Source organism: Drosophila willistoni, assembly GCF_018902025.1.
Source record: "Drosophila willistoni isolate 14030-0811.24 chromosome XR unlocalized genomic scaffold, UCI_dwil_1.1 Seg41, whole genome shotgun sequence".
Lineage (NCBI taxonomy): Eukaryota > Metazoa > Arthropoda > Insecta > Diptera > Drosophilidae > Drosophila > Drosophila willistoni.
This window is the reverse complement of record NW_025814058.1, coordinates 1,391,410-1,413,533: the sequence shown is the minus strand read 5'-3', so window position 1 is coordinate 1,413,533 and position 22,124 is coordinate 1,391,410. Positions and strand designations below refer to the sequence as shown.

Sequence of the window (22,124 nt, the reverse complement as noted above, 5' to 3'; positions counted from 1 at the left end):
TTTCAAAATTGGTATTTTCTATCTTAATATACATAATCTTCTCTCTTCTTGAACCTTTCTGAAAAAAAAACCGTAATAGGAGGTTTGCCTAGTTTATGGTTAAAATCAATAGGTTAGCAATAGTACCAAATTTAGATTTGCCTAGATAAATAAATGGTTAGAAAGAATGGCAAGGACGACAAATATGAGAATCAAGTGATTTCAATTATAAATGGATTAAAATTTGTGGATATATTTCAATTTTTTTTTTTTTTTGGTTTATTGGGTTTCAGTTTTATTCTAATTGCTAGAGGGTATTTGTGAAATCGTTTCACCAAGTTAATGCACGGATTGGTTTCCTTTTGGTTGGTTTTCCATTCACTGCTCGATGCTCCGTGATTTGACAGCATATGAAACAGAATTTCAATATTCTCTGGATTTTGTGGATATGAGAAGCAAAGAGCTGGATGGCAATGCCAATGGATTGGTGAACAGAAAAAAAAAAATAATAATAAAAATCACAAAAATTGGCATTCGTGCAAATACAACAAATCAATTTCTGTTTGACCTAACGCTTCACTGAGCCGCACCGTAAACTAACTGAAACAGGCAGGCTATATAGAAGCTAACGTACCTACCTACCTGTCTGCCTACCTATCTGCCAGGCCACCACCTTTATTTCCCCTCTATATCTTGTTTCTTCCTCAACTTGAAAATACCTGCAAATAAACTTGGCTTGTGATATTTCGAGTTTTCGTTTTTGGTTTCGTTTTTTTTTTGTTTTTGTTGTTTTTTTTTTTTTATTATTCTTGCCCCTGGCACTGACACTGATTGCTTGTGAGTCCTAGAACGAGTGATGGAGAGTGCGAGAGAGAGGAGGTAGCCCCGGCTTGACTGCAGTCAAGATGGTCATTATTCACTTGCACTCGCCACTTCACTTCACCCAAGACAAGTCAGACAAGTCGGACAAGTTCGGACGGAAGAAGTAATGGTCGTTTCGTCGAATGGTAAGGTTTCTGTTTCAAGGCAATGAAATGCCGTCTGGCGTGACTCACGCTCTCATCTCGTATGGGAAGTAACGAGTTCAGTGTTTCTTTTTATTTTGTTGTTGTTGTTGTGTTCTGTTTCATTTTTCTTTTTCTCTTTTTTTTTTTTATTTGTCCTTTGTTGTTAGCAACATTTGTAGTTTTTGTTGTTTGTTGTGTCAGGCTCAACGGATTTTGGTCGTAGGCTTGGCCGGATGTTCTGGCATTTCCGTTCCTCGCTTTAATACTTACTAATACGAAATCGTCATGACTTAGGTCATTTTCGTCTTGTTTTGTGGTCTCGCATTTGCTTTTCTTTTTCATTAGCATTTCTCTTTAGGGAAATAATGTCGTCGATTATGTTACATAAGGAAAACAAACGAAATAACTTGCCCAAAAGTCAAATTTTTCTCTACCCTCCCCTCAGAAGACTTTTTTTTTTTTTGGGTTTTTTTGGGTCCTTTTGCACAAAGATTTTCGCTCCTAATGATGTCAACTTTGCACGAAAAGCCCACAGGAATCCAGAGAAATGAAAGAAAGAAAAAAAATAATAATAAATGTAGGTTAACTTAATATTCGGGTTAATTGTGTATGAAATTTATGGTAAAAGTTAATTGATGAAGTTTAGTAACGGATCAGCGTAAGCTGAGTGCTAAATTCAATACTTAAAGCCCTTACCAAATACGAGAAAGAAAAACAAAGCAAAAACAAATAGGCAAAACAAAAATCCATTAAAAATATATTCAAAAGTAATTTTCACACTTTATCTCTCACTCAACTCAATGTCTCTCATCCTTTAAAGTCTGCGGCAAATCCTTTCTATAACGTGTACAAAAATGTTCTATCTGTCTCTTTTTTTCTTGTTCTGCCTATCTTCCTGCATACATTAGACGGTGTGAATGTTGTTTTTTTTTTTTGGCTCCTTCTTGCGTTGTCCTCCATAAAATGCGCAGCAATATGAGTATGTGTGCACAAACTGGGTTTATATGTTCTCATAATGTTTTTGGCCATAAATTTAGCTTCATTAGCCGCATGGCATAAAAAAATGTGTCTTCGTTTTTCTGTTTTCTGCTTTTCTCTCTCTCTCTCTCTCTCTCTCTCTCTCTCCTCATCCCTTTCTCTCTTTTGAGAGTTTTTTCGTTTTTAAGCTGCAAATTTCATTTGAAATGTGCTCTACGTCTTTACGGTCTTAAATGATAAGAAATTAGACTTTGCAGCTTGTCAAGCATCATCATCATCATCATTATCTACTTGTGGGTATTCTTAAAATAAAGACAACATTTTAGTTAAAGTGATTCATTTGGTAATGCTTTTACCCAAAGTCATTTCTCTGTCATATTAAAAACTTTTCTGACAAGCGGTTACTAAACCAAATTTCTTACTAGCTATTTACTTGTGAAATCTGAGGTTCAATCAGAAACTTGGTATTTTTTATGGCAAGAGTTCTCTCTTTATTTATTTATTTATTTTGTTTTTTTATACCCTTGCAAAAAGGGTATATTAATTTTGGTCAGAAGTGTGCAACGCATAGAAGGAAGCATTTCCGACCATATAAAGTATATATATTCTTGATCAGCATGACGAGACGAGTTCAAATAGCCATGTCCGTCCGTCCGTCCGTCCGTCTGGATCAACGCAAACTCCTCCTAGACCGTAAGAGCTACAGAGCTGAAATTTTGCATGTAAGCTTGTATATACTGCAGGCGTTGTATATCTCGGATTCAGCCGGATCGGATCACTATATCATATAGCTCCCATACAAAAGGCAAAGTCACGAACTGTGACTTTTCTTAATAACTTCGTTATTTTCTGAGCTATTGTCATGAAATTTAATATTAGTGAGTTAATTACACATATAAACGACTGTGCCAAATTTGATCAAGATCGGGTGTCTATATCATATAGCTCCCATAGGAACGATCTTTCGAAAACAGTGACTTTTGTCAATAACTTCGTCACTTTTGACGCGATTGCTTTCAAATTAAACATTTGTTAGTTTAATATATCTGTTAATGACTGTGCCGAATTTGATAAAGATCGGGTTACTATATCATATAGCTCCCATAGGAACGATCGGTGGAAAACAGTGACTTTGATCAATATCTTACTTTTTTCCTATACTAAGATTGTTGGCCGTTCTTTCGCAAACATTAGCCTTTTTAGCTTAAACATTTTTCCACTTTGATGGCTATAGGTAAGGAAAGAGTTACCATAAAAGTTGCAAGGGTATACAAACTTTGACGCGGTCGAAGTTAGCCCCGGCCCTCTGGTTTTTTGTTACGTTTTGGCAATCATCATCAGAGAAGTAGACACTAGACAATAAAATGATTCGCCATTTAGCCTTGAGCTTGTTCTTGTTCGGAGGTTTTGCTCTTTGTTTTTTTCTTGTTCATTTTATTTGTTTGTTTTGTACGCAGCAAAAATTTGCACAAAAATGTATGTTTTGCTTGTGTTGTGTTGTGTTCTGTTCAGTTTTGTCAACAAATTGGCCAATGTCACAGTCAATTCAAGTTGAGACACACAAAAGAAATGTTAAATGCCTGGGCCAGGAATTGCCATACCCTATAATCTTAAAGAGTGAAAGAGCACATTCGGCTGATCAATTAACATCCAGTTGAAAAGCGATAAACAAAACGAAACGACGAGGAAAATCGCAAAGCAATTTTCTTTCCCTAATTTGTATTTTTTCCTATTGATGTACATTTGTGAGATCGCCATTACTAAAGGAGTATTTAACACTAATTAACTCATAGTCTGGATATACATATACACAACAACTTGGAATAGGTATTAGGCTGCTAATAATAATACGGGATAATTTGAATATAAAAATAGCTTTATTGTATTCCCAAAACTCTCCTCCGAAAATCAATATACTTTTCTATTCTTTCAAACCATTGTTCTTAACAGTTTTTCCATTCCTTTTGAGTCATCTTCTACGGATCAGTGATCCATTCTCCCGAAGAAAGAGACAACCATTTCGCTTCGGGTGCTTCAAGTTTGAAGAACTTCTGTTGAAGCTCATCTTTGAACAGTTTAGTTTAGTTTCCGGCTAATACGTCTAACATATATATACAAACATGACTCATCTCCTCTCATAAATTTATAAACGTCTTTTAAAGCATCATGGTCGAACTTTTGCAAAAGGATATTTCATAGTCGGTCCTTGGTTCTAAGATGTAAATTATATTCTATTTTTTTTTATTATATTTTATTTATTTTTATTTCTTGTATTTTTTTTTTTTTTTTCTTCTTTATGTTGTCTGTCTTTGTTGTATGTATTCGATGTTAGGGATACAAATTGTTTGATTATAGAATTCGTGCCAACAAAAAAAAAATAAAACAAAAAGAGAAAAGAACAACCACCACATAATATTCACCCACATGAAAGTCATAAATTTTCATCAATGTGGGTTTTGCTGTTTTAGAATCTTATGGCAATTGGCTAAGAAATATATATTATATTCTCTTATTCTCTTCTTTTATTTTCTCAAAAGATAAGACAATGAGTGCATTTAAGTGGGCGCTCAATATGATGTAGTGATGCCAAATAGCTGACAGGCTGGGTTGGCTGAGTTGGCTGGTGGTTGGTAGATAAATTTTCATTTCACTGTAAATCAAAATTTCCAAGCACGCACAATTGAAGGAAGCCAAAGCCACATTTCAATAAGTTTTCATATACATACATAGAAGAGAATTGGGTCAGTCTTAAAGCTTTTCAGCAAACAGAATCCTTCAGTTCTCTTTATCCTGTCCAGCCTTTACCTTCTAGCATATTTCCTTTTCTGTTTTTTCGTTCTTTTTTTTGTTTTTTCGTATGCTCCTGTCTTGTCCTTCTCTTGTTATCATATAGCCATGTTAACCTTGACTTGCAGCCAAAATGAAAAAATAAGAAATAATAAAGTTTGGGATACAAATGTAGAGCCTGCTTCTAGGCTAGCCACACACACACACACACACATTCATACACACCCAAATACATATACATAGACGTAAATAATTAAAATGACCTCATAATGTTTCGATTTTTTTTTCCTTCCTTCTTTGGACATGGTGTGGTGTTTTTTTTTTTTTTTTTTGGGTGCTTTTTGTAGACTTTTTGCCGCAGTCATTAATGTAATGGTCTGCATTATTTGTGAACATTTCAGCATGTGAGTGACCGTCTATCTATATCTATCTATCCCATTCTCTAACACTTGCCATCTCGCTCCCACATTCCTTCTCTCTCTTTTTCTATATATATATATTTATGCGAATGACACGCATGGCTTTTCGGCATACTCTTTAAAAAGAAACGTATATATTAACTTTGTCAGAGATTTGAGCAAGTCTGAATTGAGCAAATTACTTTTTACCTTAAGGATTCCTAATCATTATTGAGATTGACAAGGACAATTTACCCAAAAATGTCCCAAGATGTCTCTACATGGACTTTAACTGCTATTTACTCCAGTAGTCAATCACATTCCAGAGAGAATTTGAATATATGTTAGTAAGCAGATTTGAATTCTCGTTTGTGTGTCGACATAGAAATTTCTCAAATATTGTTTCCCACTTACTACTTTAGCCAATTTAGCTAACTATTTATAATAAAGACATCCTTAAGGGTATGCCGAATTGGCATTTCAGGCCGTATTTTTTTTCTACATTTACTCGTAGATTTTTCATCGTTGCTTTTCTTGGTTTTCTATCCCGGACTTGACCTTTGTGTTTCTTACATTTTGCATTTTTATTTTCGCTGGTCACTTTTATTTTTCCTTCATGGTTCGATATAGTATTTGCTGTTTAGCTGCTTGGCTCAGCGCCTTTTGCTGCGCATTCATTCATGAAGCTCGTGCCCTCTACCGTTACCGTCACAGTCAGTACCGCCATCGCCACCGCCATCCGATTCCGCATCGTACATACTGCTGCCGCTCTTGCTCTTCAATTTTCCCTCTTTGTTGTTCTAATCCGCGCCTGTCTTTTGCCTGCCAAATTGTCTGTGCCATCAAATTAAACGACAACTAAATTGGCGCACATTTTGTGTGCTATTTGGCAGGCTTTTGTCTGCGCTTGAGAGGTTTATATAAGCCAGCAAGAAAAAACCAAAACCTAGAGAAAAAAGTGCTAACAATGACAACAGCTGACATTGATTGGGGATATATGTATAGATATATATATATGTTTAGGTATATCTATAACAGTAATCTAATAATGATCATTAAAATAAGTGGCAAACGATATGGACACTAAGCTCATTCTTATAAGTCCAAGGTGCGTATACGTAATGTTTTCTTTGAAGTTCAATTATTTGACCTAAATCTGAAAAAATTAAATAATGATCATTACACTCAGTGGCAAATAAATTGGCAATTTGTGTGTGTGATAACTATGTACACGGTGCGTATACACAATGCTGGTACAAATGGCCCACTCTAGAAATTTGAAAATTTCCTTATTGACATTAAGTAACACTTATTGAAAATAATAACTTCTGTGAATTCTTGTCCGCCTTAGAAACAACATAACATGATGGTTCATATAAGCCATAACTTTTTGCCATTTCCTACTGTAGAGATAACCTAATAAAATCCAATTTAAATTTTTTATTCGGTAAAAATTTTTTTAGTTGAAGTTAATCCAAACTGATGATTGTCGTAACTATAGACAAATTGCCACATTAATTTGTAAGATAACGTTGCTATAAAAGCATGCAAGTAACTAATATTCGTATAAACATAAAATAAATATTTACAAAAGTTTACATAATTTAAAGTTATTGTCTATTTATTTGGCCAGATCACTTTAAAAATGTAAAGAAATTAACTTTCTAGTAAATGGAAACAAGATTACATGGCGTATACGTAATGTTTTGATGGCAAGAAAAATTTGGCCCTTTTTGGAAATGTTTTGTAAAACAACATTACCTGCCGTCACTTTCAATTCGTAGTGAACTTTGGTAGACATTTTATCTCATGACTTAATTAGTTAGTGTCGCCGGACGAAAAACCAACCTGTACATATACCCACACACACACATACACATATATATTTAGATAGAGACAGGTAGGGCAACGAAACTCAACCACATTTCCCTTAGCGCCAATAGAAAACTTTTCAAAATAGATTAAATTTCTTAGAGGCAGCAACAGAAGCAGTAGCAAGCAAAGAGAAAAAGCGCCGAAATGGCAAGAAATGGCTAAATTGAGTGCACACACACACATACACAGAGACCACTACACCACTAACTCACACCCATACCCATACCCATACATATATCTTAGGGGGAAGACCACAAGTGCACTTTTCCTGCTTTCCTTTTATTTCGCTTTACTTATGACAACAAAGCTAAAGCAAGAGAAAAAAGGAAAAAAAGGAGGAAAAATCGGCCAAAAATTGAGCTAGCCTCTGGCTGGGATACATTTGAGTCCAAGTTAGCTGCAGTTTTTCGTTCACTTTTCTTTCTGGTCTATTTTGTTGCCTTTTGCCCTGAGGTCATTCCAGTTTGTACGCTTAATCCCAGAGCATCTGTTTTGTTAACCCACAGCTCGATCTTTCTCTCTCTCTCTTTCTTTGTCTCGCTCTCTCTCTCTCTCTCTCTCTCTTTCTCTATAGTATGTAGTATATTTTGTACATCCATTGGCCATTTTCGTTTTGTGTAGTTACAGTTGATGTTTCGATTATTTTTGCTGTATGTTGTTGTTTTTGTTTTGTGTTTTTATTTTTATAATATTTTGTGTTGTGTTGAAAATATTATATTTTATATTCAGGTAGGTATCTCTATCTATACGCCTCTAGTTATGGGTCAGATATTTGTAATAATAAAATATTCCTGCTAATAAATGCGAATATTGTAAAAGTATATACCAAATTTTACTTAAATTATAAACATAGATTTTTCTCTCCTCTCATATGTACCCATTGTTCAATTTTCTTTTAATCTCATATTGTAATATATCTATGTATCTGCTGGTTCAATCAATCAATCAAAAAACAAACTAAACGATGAGAGAATAAAAAAAAAACAGAGATCCGGTGCAAACTTAAGCCTTACCGAAGTTTGTACACTCTTGGAAGTTTTCCTATTACTCATTCTTTACCGAAACGAGTCAAAATAGAATAACATCTTTTCCAAAGAGTCGATCTTTCTCCAAAGAACGGCCCACAAACTGATGCGTTACGGCATTTATATAGCATGATCTTATATCATATTTAATCAAGTTTGCTAGAATCCAAGGTACACAATGCAGTTTATAAAACTAGGAGAAGTTGAACCAAAAAAACCGATTAACGGACATGGTTATATGAACTCGTCTCGTCGTGCTGATCAAGAATATAATTAAATTTTTATAGTTTACCATAAGCATCTCACTTCTATACGTTCCACACTTCTGACCAAAATTAATATACCCTATTTGGCAGGGGCAAAAAAAGAATGAAAGAAAAAATCTATGGCAGGCCATCCGCCCATCATGGAATACAATTTATCATGGCTTCATAATGCAAAGAGTTGAAATGAAAGCCAAACATTGGCAACGTCATTTTACCTATATATGTATGTATGTGTGCGTGTAGGTATGTTTGCCGCTTTACTTCTATCAATTTCTCATAGCCATAACCCTATACAATATCCCAGCCCACACAAATCGACCGTCTATCTTTTGCTGCTATCCGCAATTTACCTGGGAAATTCAATTTAGCGCAACGCGCGGTTTACAAAATGAAGAGAAATCGAATTGAATTGAGTATGGCAAATGCATCATTGATTAGCTGCTGACAACTTTTCCAAAATAAAATATAAAAAAAAACGAACGATTGCCATTGCAAATGTTATGGTGGAAAATTGTAGAGAATGTTTTCTGCTTTAAGTTGCCAGTTTGAAGAATACCCTCTACCAAATAAATGAAGCTCTGCCAAAGCCTCTAAATAAATCTTTTCCATCATTGAATTCATCAAACAATTTGTACAAGTCGAGCTAAACTAAAAAGAAGTTAGCTTAATACAAAAAAGGAATAAACATGCTTAAATTAGCACTTGGTTTTTTAACAATGAGATTATAGCCTAATTTTTAATGCTTTCTCTTGCCGATCTTCAAAATGTCATATTTAATAACTATGATCCAATTTTTGACCCAATTGGAAGAATATGATCTACTTATGTGAATTTCCAAATGTTTAATAATCTTTAAAGCTATCCAAAGATAAATTTATTAACTAAGAGAATTGAACGTCACACGTCACGTCACGTAACAAACTGTACTTCTGGTCTAGGACATTCGACCGAAAGAAGCTTAAACAGGGTATGGGAATGTTTGGTTTTAATGTGGCCCCAAAAAGTAGACTATACATATTTGAAGTTGTATGCGAATATTAAGACACTAATTGATAAATGAACTAATTGAAATGGGTATGATATGTATGTAGATATTTTGTATATAAACAAATCCAGAGAATATATATTAAAATAACTATATATTTGGCTAAAAGCCCTATGTAAGTGTTACCAATTTGCTTTAAAACACAAATACATATGTATCTTTGCAATTCTTGTGTGTATATAATTATAGTTTTATTTCATTTTTTCACTTTCGCTAAATTGCCACAATTATACAACAGCCCCACAAATGAAATAAATATGTTTCAAGTACAATGCACACATGGACACAGTATACATGTAGACGTGTATATGTGTATTTGGTTCTGTATACGTGGCACATACGAGGACCTTAGGCTTATGACTTACCTAATTAGTGACAGGATTTCCAGTAGTTTGTGGCACGAACTTGTTGGTTTGTATTGTGTGTTTAGGAGTGTGTGTGTGTGTGTGTGTATGTGTGTCTGTGTTTTATTTCTCACTTTTTCACTGGATTGGCCCTGGTTGCATGACCTGGCGCCACCTGGCGACACGAAACGAACCGTAGATCTGAATATTTCGGGAGGCCCTTTGGGCTATTGTTGACAATCTGGCAACGCCTAAGAATGTTTTTACTATGTTTTATGTTACTTCAGCTTGTTGCAACTTATGTGTGCAATTGCCGCTAGCTAAAAGAGAAAGGTTCACATACAGAGAAAGCAAGAGGGCGAGAGAAAGAGAGAGAGAGAGAGAGAGCGAATGAGTGAGTGAGAGGTAGAGAGTTGGTTTTAACCAAAAGTAGCAAGGACACGCACAGCAGGATGAAACGCGAGACGTGTCGCACACGTTCTTTTTTTTGTCGGTTTTTTTTTCTTTCATTTTTACTTTTTATTATTGTTGTTGTTGTTGTGGCCAACAACAAAAACACCACTAACTGGGGCGTTGGGGCGTGGCTGAACCCCTGCCGCTTGAGGCGCGACACGGGGCACGCTTTTTGTTATATTTGCTTGTTGTTGCTTCTGTTGTGTTTTTTTTTTTTCTTTCGCTTTTCATTTTTTATTTCATTCGACCAACTTTTGACGTTTTATGTTTCGTCATGTGATTTGTTTTTATTTTATGTTTCTTTCGTTTCTTCTTTCATTCCTTCTGCCTTTTACTTGTGTGTGTGTGTGTGTGTTTGTGTTTTCTTTTTTGTTGTTCTTTGTTTGTTTGTTTGCTTTTTTTGTTTCATTTTGTTTTTGTCTTTTTATTTTTATGGTTTTTCTTTCTTTTTCATTTGTTGTTCTTCTGTCTGTATTTCTTCTTTTGAATTTCCCCTCTAAGTAGGTGCGATGGTAAACGACGGAAGGGGGACAAATGGGAAAACAGAGGTTGCTGGCAGTTTGATGATCATTTGGCGCCACTTTTTGGACTAAAGTTTCTTTCTAAATAATGGCTGCCAGCTTATGTAAGTGGCAAGCAATTTGGCCAAGAAATATGTGCGAGAGAGGAGAAAATATGTTTACTTATAAAAACGGAACGGTAGTAAAACTTATAAAAGTGGGGAAGTGGCAACTGCGATGATAACGTTCAAAATATTTCACAAAAAAATTACTCCAACTTAAAATATGGTTTAAACTTTAAAGTAACTTGAATGAAAGTTGTCGAAATGCTAAAGCAAAGTGTCCAGTTTCTGTCCTAAAAGGCGTGCATATATATAATTCAAATTCTATTTGAAAGTCGAGACGCCATCGTTGAAAAGCTTTCCTTAGTTTAAGTACGTTTATTTCTATTTGAATATATTTAAAGTTCTTACTATTTATGGTCAGTTATTTTGACTTTGATCTATTAAGGAAATGGAAAAAAGCAGTAAGCCTGGTTTAAATGGTTTGGCGGTTTTTCTGATTCTTTAGTTTAAAAGCAGCCATATCATATCGTTCAATATTTATAGCTGAATTTATAAACATTATTTGAGAGAAATGTTATATTTATAGCACTCCAACTCCTAAAAACGTATTTAGACTAAGTTAACACAACTGATTTTATAAGATCATTTACATTATCTTAAGGCACTGAAATATTCAATTAACTTTAATTTGACAGATCTCTTACTTCAATGCATTTTTCTTTGTCATCTAGAATAATGAAAGAACTTTGATCAATTCAATCAATCAATTTAGATAGAAAGCAAAAGACTTGAAAAGGTTCATGCACGGCATATTAAGTAGTAGAGTGCTTTAAAGGATAGGGAGAGTCAGTTTCACAACTTAAAAGTTTGTGCGTTAAAGTAGGATATCGCATTATTCTAATATTTATCAAAGAACTACTACAGCATGAGGGCAAGTTAACAAATGCAGGCAGTAGAAGTGCCGAAAATGAGCTAATTTCATTGAAATTAAGATGATCAAAGCAATATTCATACTCCAATATAGGACAAATACATAAAAGACAATAGTTAAATTTGAAATTTAAAAGGACTTTAAAAGAGTTAAATTACAAATAATATTACTACTCTAGATTAATAACTAAATTTGATCACTATATGAATAATTCATTTACTTTTTGAACTTAAACGCTTATTTTCATTTTACTTATAGATGTTTTTCAATTTATCGAAATAATTATTCGCATATTACTTGTTTTTTTGCAGCTAATAAGCTTTGCCACTATTTCATTAATAAATCATTTGCTTTTGGCTTATTTAATTTCGTACATATGTATTTACAGAAACGTAGAGAAAGACAAAAACTCAAAAAGCTGCCTCAATGAACTATTTTTGTTTTTATACATTATAATTCTAAATAGATACATATGTGCATATGTACATATATATGTACCTACATACATATGTATATATTCATTTATATATTGGATTACTGCCTTTGCAATGGGAACCCAAAACTAAAATCAAAATTAAAATCAATTAACAAGGTGCATAAGAGAAACAAAATGAACTAGAACAGCAAAAGTAAATAAATAAAACAAAAACAAGATGAGAAAACAGCTATTTTGGACAAATTTATGGGATGCATTTGCAGTTCATTAATTTCGAATGATGCATAGACTTGGAGATACCGTAGAGATAATATCTAAATAATCTAACTGCTGTGTAATTTTTAATTTCCGTCATGACAATTGTTTATTTAAGCCAAATGTCTTAAAATATGTTCAAGCAGTGTAAATTGAAGCTTTTAATTTGTAAATATTAAACGTATGGATTAAAGATTTAACTATAAAGTATAAATCATCTATGAAAGTCCTTAAGTTCGGACAGCTCATAAAGTTTTGAGACAAATCTGTCTAGATTTCGACTTTGCAAATTAGCCGTTTCAGGATCAATCTTACAACAAAAACAAAGGCATCTAATAAAATGCTAGTATACCCTTTCAGAAAATTCTAATCATACTCGGTATATACGTACAAGAATTAAAAATTCAACGAAACTTGCCCTGGCAACAAAATGCAGGCAAACAATGTAAATGCTCGCACACTGAAAACAATTTTCTCACGCTCTTGAAATGCAAAGAACAAGAAGATGGAATGTAGCCATAGAAGAAGAAGAAGTGCAAAAAAATGCGAAATAGCAGAGCAAAGCAAAAACACGGGGAAAAGCCGAAACCGACAAAAAAGAACAACAAATAGACACTAAATTTGTGTGTCAAAAATTGAATAGAGCAAAGCCGAACGAAGGATGAGTCCAATAAAGTGAAGACAAGGAGAAGAAGACAGGCAGCAAATGGTGTCTTTGTCGAATTAAGGAAGAGACGCGAAAAAAAAAAACCAGAAAAGTAAAACTAAATTTAATTTAATTTCTTGTAAATGTAAACGTAACTATAAATGAATGTAGGGAGCGTTATGTAGTAGTATTTCTTTTGGCTATCTAACAACTTTTATTACTTGGCCAAATAGATAGGAATTTATTTGTAAGAATTTGAAATATTCACTCTTTTCTATTATCGTTATACAAATGGTTCTCTATGCAACATGTCGTCAAGTTGAAACTGCGTCGGCAGCGGCACCGACAGCGTCAGCGGCGAAGGCTTGATATCTCCCTTCTTGAGAATGGGAAGAACTGTGAGTGGTTTGAGACAACTCCACTCCCAGTAGGGCCGCACGCAATAGGTCACACAGGGTGACTCATAATTCTCTAATGATTGACTGGGGCGCCTAAAAAGCTTTTCCTTTTGTTGTTGTTGTTGTTGGTGGTGGTGGTGGTGGTGGTGGAGCTCCCGCCGCCTAGTTTCTAGTTTTTCTGTGACTTTGCGTGTAGTTTGTAATTTAAGTAAATGTGGGTCGCTAACTTGTAAGTTGAGCCTGCGTATCCTTGCCATGTGTGCGGTAACGCGATTTACTTTTGACTGACTGACTGACTGACTGGCTGACGACCACGACCCTACCTACCCTTGGTTCTTAGGCTCACTCCTACACCCAATTCTACTCCAAAAAAAAAAACAAAAAACAAAAAAAACAACCTTTGGCTAATTGTCATTGGCCAGGCCTAGACCAAACTAAACAACCTTAAGATATAAATTCAATTTCATTTTTATTTTTTCTTGTTTCTTTGGTTTTTTTTTTGTGTTTTTTTTTTTTCTTTTCGATGTGACAAGTATCTACATACGTCTACCTCTGCCTAGTTCTTGGCTTGCATTTTGCCTGCACCTTGACACTAATATTAAGCAAAAAAAAACAACAACAAGAAAACCAAAAACAACAGCAACAAACAAGAAAATGTGCAACTAAAAATAGTCCGACGGAGACCGCTAAAAGCAAATGGTAAATTGCTCAGAGCATGTACCCGCATAGCAGAGGGAATGGCGATGAGGACGGGAATGGGGATGTGGTTGGAGATGAGGATTCCGAGGGTGTTCTCCCTCACTTAACCCAACAGACACTTGTCTAAAGAGATTGGCTACTTGGCTGCTCGGCTGTTTTGCCGATTCTCTATTTTAGTTTTCGTATCTTATTGATATCTGATTCATTTTAACCATTCTGGCTAATGATTGAAATTGCTTGATGACTTCTAGAAAACCAAAGACTTGATCGGATTGCCTAGTTAATTGTTGGATTTTCTTTTCTTTATTTGCTTCCAACATTTGATCAGCAACTGATCCAACTGACAGGGATAAATGTAAAACTCTGACCCGACGAAACTTTCAACATATTTTCCAATCTAAATTCAATTGAAAGTCAAAAGAGAAATATATGTAGGTTAATTGGTCAATACCGAACTCTTGTATATTTTATGATTTCGAAATGCTCAAATATTTGTCTGAATTTGAAATCTTTTAATATGGGATACCATTTAATTGACAAAAACTTTGCCTTTTATTATAATTGAGTCTGATAAATACATTTTTAATGTTCGATGTTTTACCAATGTTATTTTTGAAGTCACTTAATTTTGATAATATTTGTTTCTTATTTTTGGTATTGTTCTTTTTCTTGCACACATAAACAACACTCAAATAAAGCCACATATAGAGAGTCATACACAGAGTCACACACCGACACTTTCTCTTTCTTCTTTACTCTCTCTCTCTCTTTCTCTCTCCCTCTCTCTGACTCTTTCTCCTTCTCTTTCGCTCTGTACTAAGTCGTATCCATAGCTTTTACATAACTCACTCACTGCAGTCTGCAACTGCATGAAGTTCTTCGAACTAAACAGCAAAAAAAAATGTAAAAAAAAATATTTATATATATAATATTATATTATATATATTATAGATATGATATATATATATATATACATATTTGAATATATATATATACATATATATATTGTATATATAAATATAATATATAGAGTAACAACGACGATTGTAAAGTTGCACGTTAAAAATTCAAATTCAAAATTCGTTGCCCCATTGAAATTTTGTGCACATTGTTGCATTTTTCTCATGTATTCGAATTCCAATTATTTTGTGCATATTATTTGTTTGTCCGAGATTCGGTTTTTTTTTTTTGTTTTTGTTTGTTTGTGGATTTCCTTTTCTTTTTTTTTTTTTTTTGGTTTTCAGGTGTCATTTTGTATTTGATTCGTTTAAATTCGATTCGACTTGATTACGATATTATTAGTTTTGTTTGTTGGCTTTCTTACTCTCTTCTTATTCTATATAGTGAGTAAGTAGTTGGAAGTTACTACTACTCTACGCTTCGCTCGCTCTCGCTATCGTTCTGTCTCTCTGTCTCCGTGTGTTCCTTTAGTTTCTTCTTCTACATATATTTAGTTAGAATGAATATAATATTTCTCTCCGCTTTTTGCGCTATGTGTTGTTGAATTGCAAGCCCGACCCGAACTGAACTGAACAAACTGAAATGACCAAGTTTTTCCGCTTTTCATGCACTTGTTTTTCGGAGACGGAGACAAAAAAGAAAAAAAAAACAACAACAACATTCAACAAAATACTACGACAAAAAGTACTCTGGTGCGCCGATTGCTTTTCCTCACCGACATTCTGCCTGCATATTAAACCGTAGAGAGCTTTTGTCGGAAGCACCCGAAGACCCAAAAAGCTAATGTTGCGAGTGGATGCGAGGTCCTCCAAATGGTTCGGCGCAAGCCACAAAAGCTTTTACATGTGTAAGAGTGTAAAAGCTTTTACCCCCCAAGAAAGCTGAGAACAGCTGAGTGAGTTACCCCTCAGTTTCTCACATTCATTCGCTATATGTTTATGTGGAAATCAGCTGTTTTTGTTGATAACCCGAAGCACTAGAACCCCGAATTTCGGGTTAATCCCATCGGAAGAGTAAATAACAAAACATCTGAAAAAAATATTAAATTCAATTCAAATATTAAAGATGTCATGTTTATAAGTACTTGTAAAGAACTTATTTCTCTTATCTTTCCTTTGAATGTCTCAAATAATAAAATCGCAATTGATTAAATATAAGTGGATTGCTACGGCTGACTTGCAAAACTATTGCCGACAGCAAGAATCTCAAAAACTTGTTAAAGTTTTTTAATTCTTTAACTCAAAACGGATTTGTTTTTTTCGCATTTCAAAAACAATATTATCCAATTGAAGAACAATCTACCAATATCAAATTGAAAAACCAAAATGTTTTCAAGTAAAACTGCAATGTAAAACACCACCAAAATTTGAATAAACGAGCCACAAAAAAAGCTGTAAAAGCAATAACTTTTGGCGCCATCTGGATTAGTGCCAAATTCAAAGGATACTGTTAAAGGCTCTCTCTGGCACCATCTAGGACCCGAATATAATTGTTGATCCCAAAGCGAGCTTTCATTCCTTCAAAACCCAACAGCATTTCGTTTGCATAGGCTCAGATTCATTAAAAAGGATCAGCTGTAAAGAGGTAGAAACAAGGATGCTGTGATGGTAAAACTTACTCTCGAATAATAATTATAACTGGCTAACAGAGTTTCACAATCATATTGACTCTCACTTTTCTCATCTAAAAGTTAACTATCTAACCTTTATATGAAGGATAGTAAGTACGTTAGGATGTCCCTTACAAATACAAAAAAAATTTGGAAGGGGTCTAAAAAGTCTCTGAAATCTGAAACCCGCAAACAACTTTAGGCTTTCATTACAGAAGTTTTCTGACACCACTTTTATTCTGGTCCCTAAAAGAACTTGAGATATATTTTAAATTGATTGAAGATCTTTTATAGCAGTTGACATTGACATTATTAGATCCTGAAAAGTCCAGGAAAATACTTTTCAGGATCTGATAATGTCAATCGATGTTAATCAATCTGGTTAATAAATCACTGATATTTAAGCGCTTCGGTTTTTATACTCTTGCAGAGGGTAGCATAAAATTGGTCAGATGTTTGTAATGCATAGAAGGACGACTCCATAAAGTTTATATATTCTTCAGCATGAGAAGCCGTCTGTCCGTCGGTGCGTATGCGTTTTACTCAGATATTGGGATGAAACTTAGCAGTTGAGCTTCTTATAACCCGGGGAAAGATAAAGTATGACAATCATCGGGATCGGACCTCTATATCGTATAGTTCTAGAAGAAACATAGGTGGGAAAATTGAAGTATCTCCATGAAATTAACCAATATGATAACATTGAATATAAAAGTTAGTTTCTTTAATATTTGTTTTTGTAGTATTAATATAGAGTCAAAAGTCTTTTTGTTTTTAATTATTTGAAATATTTATTTTATTTTAAATTGCAGTTACAATTTTTGTTGCTGTTCACGTTTTGTTGTTTGAATGTTGCTGTTTTATGTTTTTACTCTTTTTTCTGATTTTTCTTTTATGCTAAATTGTAGTTTTAGTTTTTACTTTTTATATGTATATATATATATAGAACATATACATATATATACATATTTATATATATTTATGTATATATATATAGTTGTATATATATTTCACACATTTTTGTTTTTTTCTTATTTCTTTTCGCAAACAATATCAATAATTCCTTTAACCTAATAACAGATGCACTTCATTTTGTTTTTGTTTTTGGTTTTGGTTTCATTTTGTTATGTTTGTTGGTTTTTTGCTTTAATTATTATTTATTTTATACTTATTTTTGGTAAGCCTTCCCTTATGTCTCACCCCCCGTAACGTGCTCACAGATCCATCCATCTACACATCATTCTCAAAGCTTAAAAATAAATTACGAATTACAATTAATTAACTTAGATACAAAATACAAAAAAAAAGCGCACAATGCACACACACACACACACACACACATACATTTCATTTCATTTCATTTCCTCATCGTTACTTTTTGTTCATCTAACTTATAATTAAAGGCAAGTCAAAAAAAAAAAAAACAAGCCCAACTTAAACAGATGAAGAAGCATCAAATACAATACACAACATTACATGCTAAATTTTTATTATTCATATATATATATATATTTTTTAATTATGCATTAATCATAAATGTAAATTTTGGTTTTTCTTTTTGGGTTTTAAGTCAAGCGTTTGCTTCATTTTTTTTTTTTATATTTTGCTTTTTGTTCTTGTGTTTTTTTGTTTTTGGGTGTATATATAGTACTATATAGAAATATGTATAAGTTGCATATCAAATTATCGTTTTTTTTTTTTGTTTTGGCTCTCAAATTTATCGAATTTCTTTCTTTTCACATCTCAATTTCCTCTCAATTTTCTTTTGGGGTTCATTTCCTTCTGATTTTGCAATTTCCAATCCATTTATAATTTTTTAGTTCGTTTTTTTTTATTTTTTTATTTTTTTTTTTTGGTGAAGCAGTTTAGGTAGGTAGGTGGTTGATTATGTTGCGACGACAAAAAACGCTCTCAATCATATTGCTCAATCTAGTATAGTTTTAGTTGTTTAGGCTTTCAGTTGAAGGTAAAAAGTTAGGTAGGCGTGGCATAATGCAGCATTTAGAGTATTAATTATATGTTGTTTTTTTTTTTTTTGTTTGTTTGTTATCTTATATAATAAAGCAATTGCAGAGCTTGTTTCATTTATAATGCTTTCTTTTCATTCTTTGTTTGTTCTTTGCTTTGTTTTTTTTTTTTTTATTTTAGTATTTCATTTTATGTTCTTTTCAAAAAAATATGATTTTATATTTCTATTTTTACATATTTGATTTAGTTTTTTTTTGTTTTCCGTTGGTTGTTAGTTTTTTCTTTCTTCATATAATACAAAAATTAACAATTTGTAATGAGAATGTTTAAGTGAGTCATTGATCAGTTGTATGTATATAGTTGAGTAAACATTTGTATACCCTTGCAGAGAATTGTTAATGGCTATAAATCTGCAATCTAAACCCCCATATTACAGACCAATCATTAAGTCCTGGCCCTGTGTATCTATGCGTCTAAGTAACTATAATAGAAAGTCGTCAGTTAGACCAAAGGCTTTCAATTGTCAATCCATAAGTCATTCAAGAAATATGTTACGCAGCTAAGACACGATAACCATTAATAACTGGAGACGAATATAAAGTATTGGTGATAGTTTTAGCAATCTAACGAAATCCAATTAAACTTTTCAAACTAATTAATAGAGGCAATGCAAAGGAGTTTTCAAATTCAAGTCGAATGCAAATCATGACTCAAATTTTGAATCGAATAACTGCAAAGGTATATAAATACATCGGTACACCGAAGTTATATCCATGTTATGTATCTCTGAATTTGTAATTTTTGTGTATGCCAATCATTAAGTTTGTATATGTATATAGGTATAGATAGATAGATAGATATATGTATAAATCTTTGATGGGTATGTATGTCTTTTCTCGATTTGTATATGAAAGTAAATGCATATAGAATATGTTGACTTGATCAAGTAAAGATACAATATATATATATATAGATGTGTATGTATTGTATGCTGGTATGTGTATATGATATAATAAATAAATATATATATATATATATTTAGATGTAGATGCCATGTCGATTTCGGTGAGCTTAATTTTGAATGCTTTTCAATATTTGAATATATTTTTTGTTGTTGTGAATGACTGATAAATTATGTTAATGCTAAAAAGTAATTCAATTTCAATATTATTGCATTTGATGTATTTTTTACAGTAGTTTTTCTTCATTCTTTGTATAAGATATATATATATATATATATATTAATATTATATAATTTATGTTATTTTTTATATGATTTTGTTATAAGCTTTAACTTGTTTAATGCCTTTTTTATATTATTTTGTGTTTCTGTTTCTTGGTTTCATCACTATATATATACATATATATATATATATATCATTTTTTAAATCTTTCTTTTATGTTTATTTTGATATTGCTGAGGAGTTTCTTCTCGCTTTTTATTTTTTGTTAATAATTTTTGGAGTTTTTTTTCTTTTTTGTCTTTACATTGATTTTACACATTGTCATTTTATTCTTACACAACAATAAATTGATTGTCTAAATTGCTGAGTTTGCCATTGGATTCTATTCTATTCAATTAGTGGAAAAATGGACGGTATTTTCTCTTCGTGTATGTGTGCGTATATGTGTGTGTATGTCCTTGTGTGTGTGTATGTCATTGGATTTTTACTTGCTTTATGTCAAAGTCTTTTGGTTACAAATTATCGTATAAATCGGAATGTAATTTCAGTAAAAAAAAAAACCTAGAATTCAGTAAACAAAATGCTGATTGTAAGTGAAATATCGGCACATTAAGTCGACTTGCCGACTTTGAGATATCCTATCCTGCAGCTAATGGGGGATATAATTTAACCTCACTTTTAATCAATCTAATTACCATATTAACATCCTAGCAGCTAGGAGTATATCTTATACCAGTTTTTTGTAAGGTGAACTATAGAAGAGCGACGATTAGTTGGGTCTCGAAGCTGAATAAAGTGATCAGGGGGAGAGAGGAATGTTCATAGAATAAATTCAGAACTATATATATACATAGATTTAAAGTGGACTAATCTCTTATCTACATATATAAGAAAGTAGAAAACATGAAAATTCGTTTTTTTTTGTGCATTTTGAGCTTTGGTTGTTGTTGTGTTGTTTTTTTTTTTGTTTTCCTTGGACAGAAGGGTAAAAAAATATATAAATTTTGCAAATTTTTATTTAGTTTTTCATTTTTTTGTTTTTCTTGTATTTCATTTTGCTTCTTTTATCTCTCTTAACTCAGCAATTTAGACAATTTTGCGTGTAACGATCGATTGAATTATACAGTTAATCATTAACATTATCTTTATCGATTTGTTAGTTTCATTTCATACATTATTTCTTCATCTACCACACAACACATTTTCCTTTGTTATTCGCATTATTCTTAATGGTTTTTTTTTCGGTTGATCGTCATGCAAGCATGTTTATGTGCTTTGAAGCACTTTCGTTTGTTTTTTGGTTTTCGGTTTTTTTTTTTGTTTTTTTTAGGAAAAATAGTTTGCATTTTAATTAAATTTTTGTATTCCTTTTTTTTTGTTTGTTTAGTGGTTAGCAAAATAGGTTTGTTTGTTTTTTTTTTTTGGTTTTATAGAAAACCAGCAACGCTAAATTTATGACAAAAAAAAATCCCACATACATCACTTTAGATATTGTTTAATTTGCTTTGTTCTCTTTATTATTATTATTATTATTATTACTTTTATTAGTTATTTATAGTAGTCAAAGTTCAGTGCAAAGTTCATCATCTTTATACACTCTCTATACAAATAGCATTTGAAATGTTGTTGTTTTGTTCTTGCAAAGCCTAATCTAAGGTTAAAGGAAAAAACCTCTAGTTGGTAACAATTCATATCGATATCGTTTTCTGGCATTTTCTCTTTACTTTCTTTTTGGTTTCATTTTGTTTGTTTGGTTTTTTTGTTTTTTTTTTTTTTTACAAGCATTCGTTTTGGGTTTTCTCTTTAGGCGCGGCGGCAACAATGTCCATATAAGTATTGTAAATAGTTAAAAAAAAAAAAACAACAAAAGAATATAACACAATTTAGAAATAAAAAGTGTAAGTATGTAAAGCTAGAGCTAAGCTGGCAAAAAGTTAAATTCAATTATGTCAGCAGTTTAGTTATTCCTTTTCCATATACCCTTACAGATTATTATTCAAAATTCTAGAGCCTTAATTTACTTCAGATGGTAAATTAAACCAAATGGTTTAAACCAAAAAAAAAATTGTAAACATTCATATATTGTCTCTCAGAAATGATTCATCAGTATATAATAAGCTTTGGTGAAGTTTTTAAAGTGTGATACGATTTCTTGTCAAGAAAAGGATTTCTCATTTAAGTACTTTTTATAAAATCATTGTTTCGGTGGACCCACTGTACATTAGAAAACACTTATATAAACGCAAAAGACTCAGATTTTGTAGACATTGTCATTATTTCTAATCAATTCTGTGTTTCTAGGTCTCTGTGGTTGGC

At 32.6% G+C, this 22,124-nt stretch overlaps 1 protein-coding gene across 1 annotated transcript in view; it reads right to left on the bottom strand.

Annotated features, from left to right (window-relative positions):
* Positions 1 to 15,630, bottom strand: part of LOC6642969 — a 60,526-nt gene extending 44,896 nt beyond the window's left edge. Inside the window, exons 1-3 of the mRNA XM_047012244.1 lie at positions 15,412 to 15,630; positions 14,937 to 14,971; positions 9,726 to 10,024 (exon numbers count right to left, since the gene is read on the bottom strand). The gene's annotated coding sequence lies outside the window, so the exon portion shown is untranslated. The remainder of the gene's footprint in view (positions 1 to 9,725; positions 10,025 to 14,936; positions 14,972 to 15,411) is intronic.
* Between the last annotated feature and the right edge of the window lie 6,494 nt (positions 15,631 to 22,124).